Source organism: Tympanuchus pallidicinctus, unplaced genomic scaffold (assembly GCF_026119805.1).
Source record: "Tympanuchus pallidicinctus isolate F22 unplaced genomic scaffold, pur_lepc_1.0 scaffold28, whole genome shotgun sequence".
NCBI classification, from domain to species: Eukaryota; Metazoa; Chordata; class Aves; order Galliformes; family Phasianidae; genus Tympanuchus; species Tympanuchus pallidicinctus.
This window is the reverse complement of record NW_026294745.1, coordinates 1,401,334-1,407,458: the sequence shown is the minus strand read 5'-3', so window position 1 is coordinate 1,407,458 and position 6,125 is coordinate 1,401,334. Positions and strand designations below refer to the sequence as shown.

The following is a 6,125-nucleotide window of genomic DNA, read 5'->3' as shown; positions in this document are numbered from 1 at the left end:
CCCTCGAACGGCTCGGTCCCTCCACACCTCGGCCCGGCAGTCCCTCCTCGGCCCGGCCCCTCGCCCTCCCCCCGCCCACCTCGCCCCTCTCGGCCGGCTCCCGCCCTCACACCCCGAGCGCCGGCTCCTCGCGGCCGGCACCGCCGCCCTCCGCCGCCACCCCCGCGCAGGGGGAGGGGGGGCTCCGCCTACTCCCGAGCCGCCCCGCGGAGGCCTTCCGAGCTCTCTCCGTAGAGCTGAGGAGATCCCGGTCAGAGCCGCCGCTCCTCGCCGCGCCACCCCCGCTCCCCACCGGCCGCGGCCGCCATCTTCCCCCCGCGCGTGCACAGCCGAGGGCCTGGCGCTCGGCAGCCAGCGAGCGGTGAGGAGAGGTCAGCCCCGCCCCGGGGCAGCGCGCGTGCGCGGCGGGTGGGCCGAGCGCAGCCTCCCATTGGCTGCCCACCGCACCTCATTTGCATGCTACGGGACAATAACAGCGCGCCGCTCCCGGCAGCCCCCGCGGCGCTCGGGCGGCCCCGGTTCCCCGCCGAGCCCTGGGCTGGCCGTAGCGCTGCGGTGGTCGCGGCCACGAGGCGAGCGCTGGGCTCCGCTTCCTCGCCGCCTCCTCCAGCTCTACCTGTCATTATTGCAATTATGTTTTCAACACCGGGGCTGCGCCTAACCCAGCTATGTGCCCTCCACGCCCATATCGGGCCGCGTGTCTGGCGTGCTCGAAATAACTCCTAGGGATTCGGTGGCCATTTGCGCTTTTCTGGTGATTAAGGACGGTTATGTGAGTCATGCGGCACTGAAAAGTATTTTTAAAGGACGACTCCTCATGTTTCCCTGGCAGCGTGCGGTTTTGTGTAATGCGAACTCACTGCATCTGATGGTTGTGATTTCTGGGAAAACAGGTGAAAGTAGAGAGGATTCACCCGTTATGTAGGGCAAACAGATGCCAGAGCACTAAAGATAAGGCTGCAGAGTGCTGAGATAAGGCTGCAGGGCGCGATCGTCACAGAACAGACACAGCATTGCACGTGGGACAAAGGCATGGCTGTGCGGGTGGCACGGCTTCAGGGCATGGAGACCCCGAAGGACTGATCCTTCCCTGCTGCCAGCCCTGGGTGCACAGAAAGGTTTGGTGCTGCTTGGAGCTCTTGGCTGGCCGCCCTGAACGTGCACTGAGTGCTGCGTTAACGAGGCTGCTGCACTGCGTGCCCAGAGATACATAAAGAGCAAAACAAAAGGCAGGCATAAAGCAGAGGGAAGTGTGAAAGCTGAACCCTAAGCTGGTGAAAGGAAAAGCTGTGCGGTGTACAGCAGGGATCCAGCCCGCCGGGAGCATTGCTGAAGAACTGTCATTAACAGCATTAAGGCACAGTGAGCATTTGGCTGCTGTGCACCTTGACGGAGAGACAATGTTTGTCCCCTTTGAAGTGCTAAAGTGTGCAATGTGTGAAACGCTTCAGCCTGAAGCTGAAATGGTATCCGAACTTCATTAAAAATAATCTGCCCCTTTGTAATTCTGTATGAGGAGAAAGAAAGTGCAGAGACCACAAAGACCAACTTAAGCCCAGCCTTTCTGAACTAGGAAACTGCTGCACAGCTCATTTTGCCAAAGTGCTGCTAATAAAGGAGTGCTGCTGCCATGGCCATCAGGGTTGCTGTCTCACCTCCTCTCGTACCTAGAGCAGGAAAGGGAAGTGCATATTTTCAGAGTTTCCCCAACAGTCATTCTTTCCCTTAACTCATTCTTTCTTCCTTCTTCTTGTCCAGGTCTCTTCTCTGCTAAGACCAATCCAGCCTAACTCCTGCTTTAAGGCACCAGATTTCAGTCCTGCCTACAGTGCTGGTGTGCCCTGACACAGCTCTCACCGTCACAAGGTGTTCTGTCCTACACCGGCTGGATGCACACCGCTTCTCCATCTGTAATCCCCCACCTCACTTCCAGCTGAGCACGAGTTCTCCATGCCCCATCGCAGTGAGTTCCCTGAAGCAGGATGGGACACGCTCTGTAGCGCTTTATCAATCGGCCATGCCTCACAGATTGAGAAACTCAGCATGAGAGCAGGGCTGTCAAATACACTCGGCAGAGCATGACTCTGTTCCTGCGAGGCCATGCCGTGAGCAATTCATAATCCCTACATCCCTGGTCATCCACTCAGGCTGGTCCAGACGGCCAAGGAAGACAACATCATTTACGTAATAATAATTAACCTTTGCTGAACTCTTTCACTCCTTGTGATGACAGTTCCCCAGATGAAAGATTGCTATTGGCTTTCATTCAGAAGATCACTCGGCTCTTGGGAGAAAAAAACACCACCAAGCCCCCATTTTAAATGAAATACAAGAGGATTGGTTCTTCCTAGTATTCACTATCAGCACTGATAGATCTCTGTACGTACATTGCTGTCTCACTCAGTACTATTATCGTACCCTCAGGGCCAAGATCCTGCCAAGTGGTATTTGTTTAAAATTCTCAAATGCACAAATTTGGCACAAAAACTGGAGCAAAGGGCATTCCCCTGGTTACAGCAGCTGGGTGGAATCTTCCCACCTCAAAGTCCAAGATCCATTTAAACGATCCATCAGTTCGTTTAAGCTGCAAAACGAAATGAACTCTTCCTGCTAGGCTTGCTCAGACAGACTAATAAGTGAGATGAGGAGCACAAGGCAGAAATGCTGTACAACGTAATCAACTGTTGAAGGCACAAGCAGTTTTTCAGCCTGTGTTAAGACTGATTCACTTGTAGCTGACGTCAGTACTCCCTCCCTACTACTTCGCCTTGGAAGTGGAGTATGATAAATATTACCTGTAATGCCATCTGCTGTACAGAGGCAGCACAGGGCTCCAAGGCTTCCCACGATTTATTTAAGAGTTAATGTTGTGCTAGAGCAGAATGCACTTCAGGCTTACTTAACTTTGTTTCGACTTTAATTAAAAATGCCTGTCCACCTGTATTTCTAAAGTCATCTGTCACAGAGCAAAAACCATGTTTGCCTTGCAAAGAAGGTAGGACAGCTTAGTTAATATCAAACAGGAAACTGCTGCAAAAATGACAGTGTTACCAGAAGTGCCCACATGGAAGATGCAGGGTCAGGAGATCGCTCTCAGGGTGAGCAACTAGAACCTCCACATGGGACCTCTGTGATACCCAGGGAGAGCTGACTTATTTCATGCATCAATTTCTCCATTGGTTCCTTTGGAACTTCACCTAAGTTATCCAGCTTCTCTGTCAGATACAAGCTACTGCAGATTAGTGGTGACTGTTACTTTTGCCAGTGTTTTGAATGGATCAAACTGGAAATATGTTTGGAATATGCATATTTAAGTGCATACATACTTAAACTAAGTACATACAAAATTGTTTCCTAGCAGGATTTTTTCCTAATTTTAAAGTACCAGGAATGATACCACTTCCTATAGGAGCTCTTTCACAACAGGGGGTCTGATGAGTACTTTTTGTTACAGAAAACTTCCTCACACTGAAATCTGTTCCAAGTCTGTTAAAAGCTTTGTGTATGGCGTGTTCAAAGAGAGCTGCACAGGCTCAGCCAACGAACAGCTTGAGCACCTCACCCACTGATTTATGAGGACCATGTTTATTAAACTAATCCTACTCTGAGTTAGCTCAAACTTCCAAAAATAAAATTGAACTGCTTAATCAAAAGGATACGTGTCCATAAGCAGAATTTCTGACACCTTCACACTGAAGAGAAACATACTGACTTTGCCCGTTTGTTCACCTAGATTTGAATATTTTTAAGTACATTCAGGAGGGGTATTGATTGGTACATGACGCAACTGTCTTTTGTTCTGAGAACAACAATAGTTTTGTATGTGTAGCATTAATTAAACTATTTGAAACAATTTTAGAAGGAAAGGCTATGGTGTAAGTTATATGAGTGAAAATGAATTTTACTGAATTAGTAAAATATGCTTAAATGAGAGAAACTGAAGTTTAGGTAATGTTTTTTGCTTTGTTTTAGCATCTCATGAAAGACACGTGTGTGAACTCTGTTTGTGTTTATGATCAGTCACTTGATGGACTTAATCCTGCAATGTTTGGATTGCAAATGGCACACTATGATGTTCAAACACATCAGAACCTTGTTGCTTAAAGTAAAATAGTAACACAGTAAATCCCTTAACATGTTTTTTAATAGAGAGCAATCTATTGCATTTTAAACTGCTTGGATTTTCATTTCATAGGAATTCCCACATGGGTATCATAGTGCCCTTTTAAATTATTAATTAATTCATGTTGATGGATAAATTAAAATATCTCTGATGGAGGACATGCATTATTTATTAATGTCCTGATCTTGTCCTACACACTGTGGGGTGCTGCTTTTTTGAACCTGCTTCAGAAGTCTAACACAATGATGGGGTTTTGGTTTGGTTTATTTTTGTGGTGGTAGGATTTTTCAGATGAGCTCTCTTATACTTGGCTTTTGCTTTGACTTTTTCTACGTCAGATTTTTTTTTCTCCTAGCTTCTTTCTGCAATGACTTTACTTATTGCATTCTGTTTGTGCAAGTATTTCTGGAAGGAATTCATGATTTTATTGAACTATCACATCCCAGTGGTAAGGAATTCATTAATTAATCACTTAAGCATTAATAAAATGGAAAGTCAAGTAACACAACACCTATGTTCATCCTATATCCCGTTCTTTCACAGCCAGTCTTGGGGATGGGGTTAGGTGAACTACTGGTCTGAGAAAAGTCCTAGGTTATTTCTGAGGAAAAACATCATGAGAAAAATAGATTAATTGCTCTGTATGTTCCTACTGAACAGCCTCCCAGTTTCAGTGGTAGATGCGGTAAGAAATAATACCTCTTTACTCATCCAGCTCCTTCCCACATGTACTCAGGGTTCAATCTGTTCTTGAGATGAGCCCAGAGATTTCAGCAAGGCTTGCACTTCCTATCCACGACTCTGGTCCATTGTGTATAATCAGCTTCACAAAGTTATTCTGTATGCAAAAGTAACATATTAAATTCTATTTTCCCTTGTACATTATCAACAGCTCTTTTTACTCATTTTAAATCCATAAGAGAAGTGTAAACTAGTGGGGGGTGATTCATTATTAATTATTTGATGATAACATTGTTGAACAAGTGATGATAAACAGTAGAGAACCAATTTCCCTCTAAAACAACAAACTAAATTCCAAGTTCAAGAGGTAGGAGAAACACCTTTATGCTTGTTGCCTGACCCTGTGTGGTAGGTGGGAGCAGATCACTCAAGGAATTTCAAGGGGTTGTAAGCCCCTAAATCAGACTCACCCAAAGAGATGCCTGCTCTTTAACACCTAACAGCGAAGGAGAGAGAGCAGGCATGTGGTCAGACTCTCGCTGCAGGCAGGACAAGCATGACGGTAGTTAGAATTAAAGCTTCAAAATCTATTTTACTTTCTCTCAAGCAAGAGGATGTGGAAACTTCACTTGACCATGAGGAAGGAAAAGAGCTTCACCTGCATTTCAGCAGGCAGGAAAACAAGCCTCCTTTCCTTAGGGGTTACCTAAAGCCAGCTGAGTCTCAAAGCTACAGCTCTTTTATTTCCCTCAGCTGAATTCCACACCCTGTGCCTCCTGCTTTGTGAGGCAGGGCTCGAGAGGCCGCAGCGTTCAGAGCAGCACAGCCAGCCCTGCCCTGCACCTCGCGAGGAGGCTGCCAGGCCAAGTGAGAAAGGCTGTGGAGTGGAAGCAAAGCCCGGAGCTTGGCATTTCTGAGGAAACACCAAGGAACTACAGGCGTTTGTGTAAAAGTCAAGCACAGATTTCCCAACTATCAGATCGGTTCAAAATCACCCTCCTACACCACAAGATTAATTACCACAGAACGTTCAGAGCTAGAAGAGACATACCAGGACCACTTGCAGAGTACTGACAAGGCGAAGGAGCTGAGGAGAAGAAACTGATAAACTTTAAAAGCTAACGAAATGCGTATTATTAGAAATAAAGCTGCAAAGACCCGCTAAACTCGGGATTTTATACTCCAAGGGGGGCCGCTCCTACACAACCCCTCATAACACCCCGCGCCGCTTCCCATGATGCCCAGCGGCCGCAAGGGGGCGCTGTTTCCCATCACACTCCGCGCTCCCTGGCAACCACGCTGTTGCTAGGGGAGGCCTTGG

At 47.5% G+C, this 6,125-nt stretch overlaps 1 long non-coding RNA gene across 2 annotated transcripts; it reads right to left on the bottom strand.

Moving 5' to 3' along the window:
• Positions 1 to 1,171: 1,171 nt before the first annotated feature.
• LOC128084690 (uncharacterized) lies at positions 1,172 to 5,974 on the bottom strand. 2 transcript variants are annotated; one of them, XR_008208647.1, is made up of 4 exons: positions 5,856 to 5,932; positions 5,275 to 5,343; positions 4,823 to 4,961; positions 1,172 to 1,667 (listed from the first exon to the last, which is right to left on the bottom strand). It is a non-coding gene; the product is annotated as an uncharacterized LOC128084690 (long non-coding RNA). The 2 variants fall into 2 exon arrangements; XR_008208648.1 differs by lacking the exon at positions 5,275 to 5,343 and having other exon boundaries at positions 5,856 to 5,974.
• Between the last annotated feature and the right edge of the window lie 151 nt (positions 5,975 to 6,125).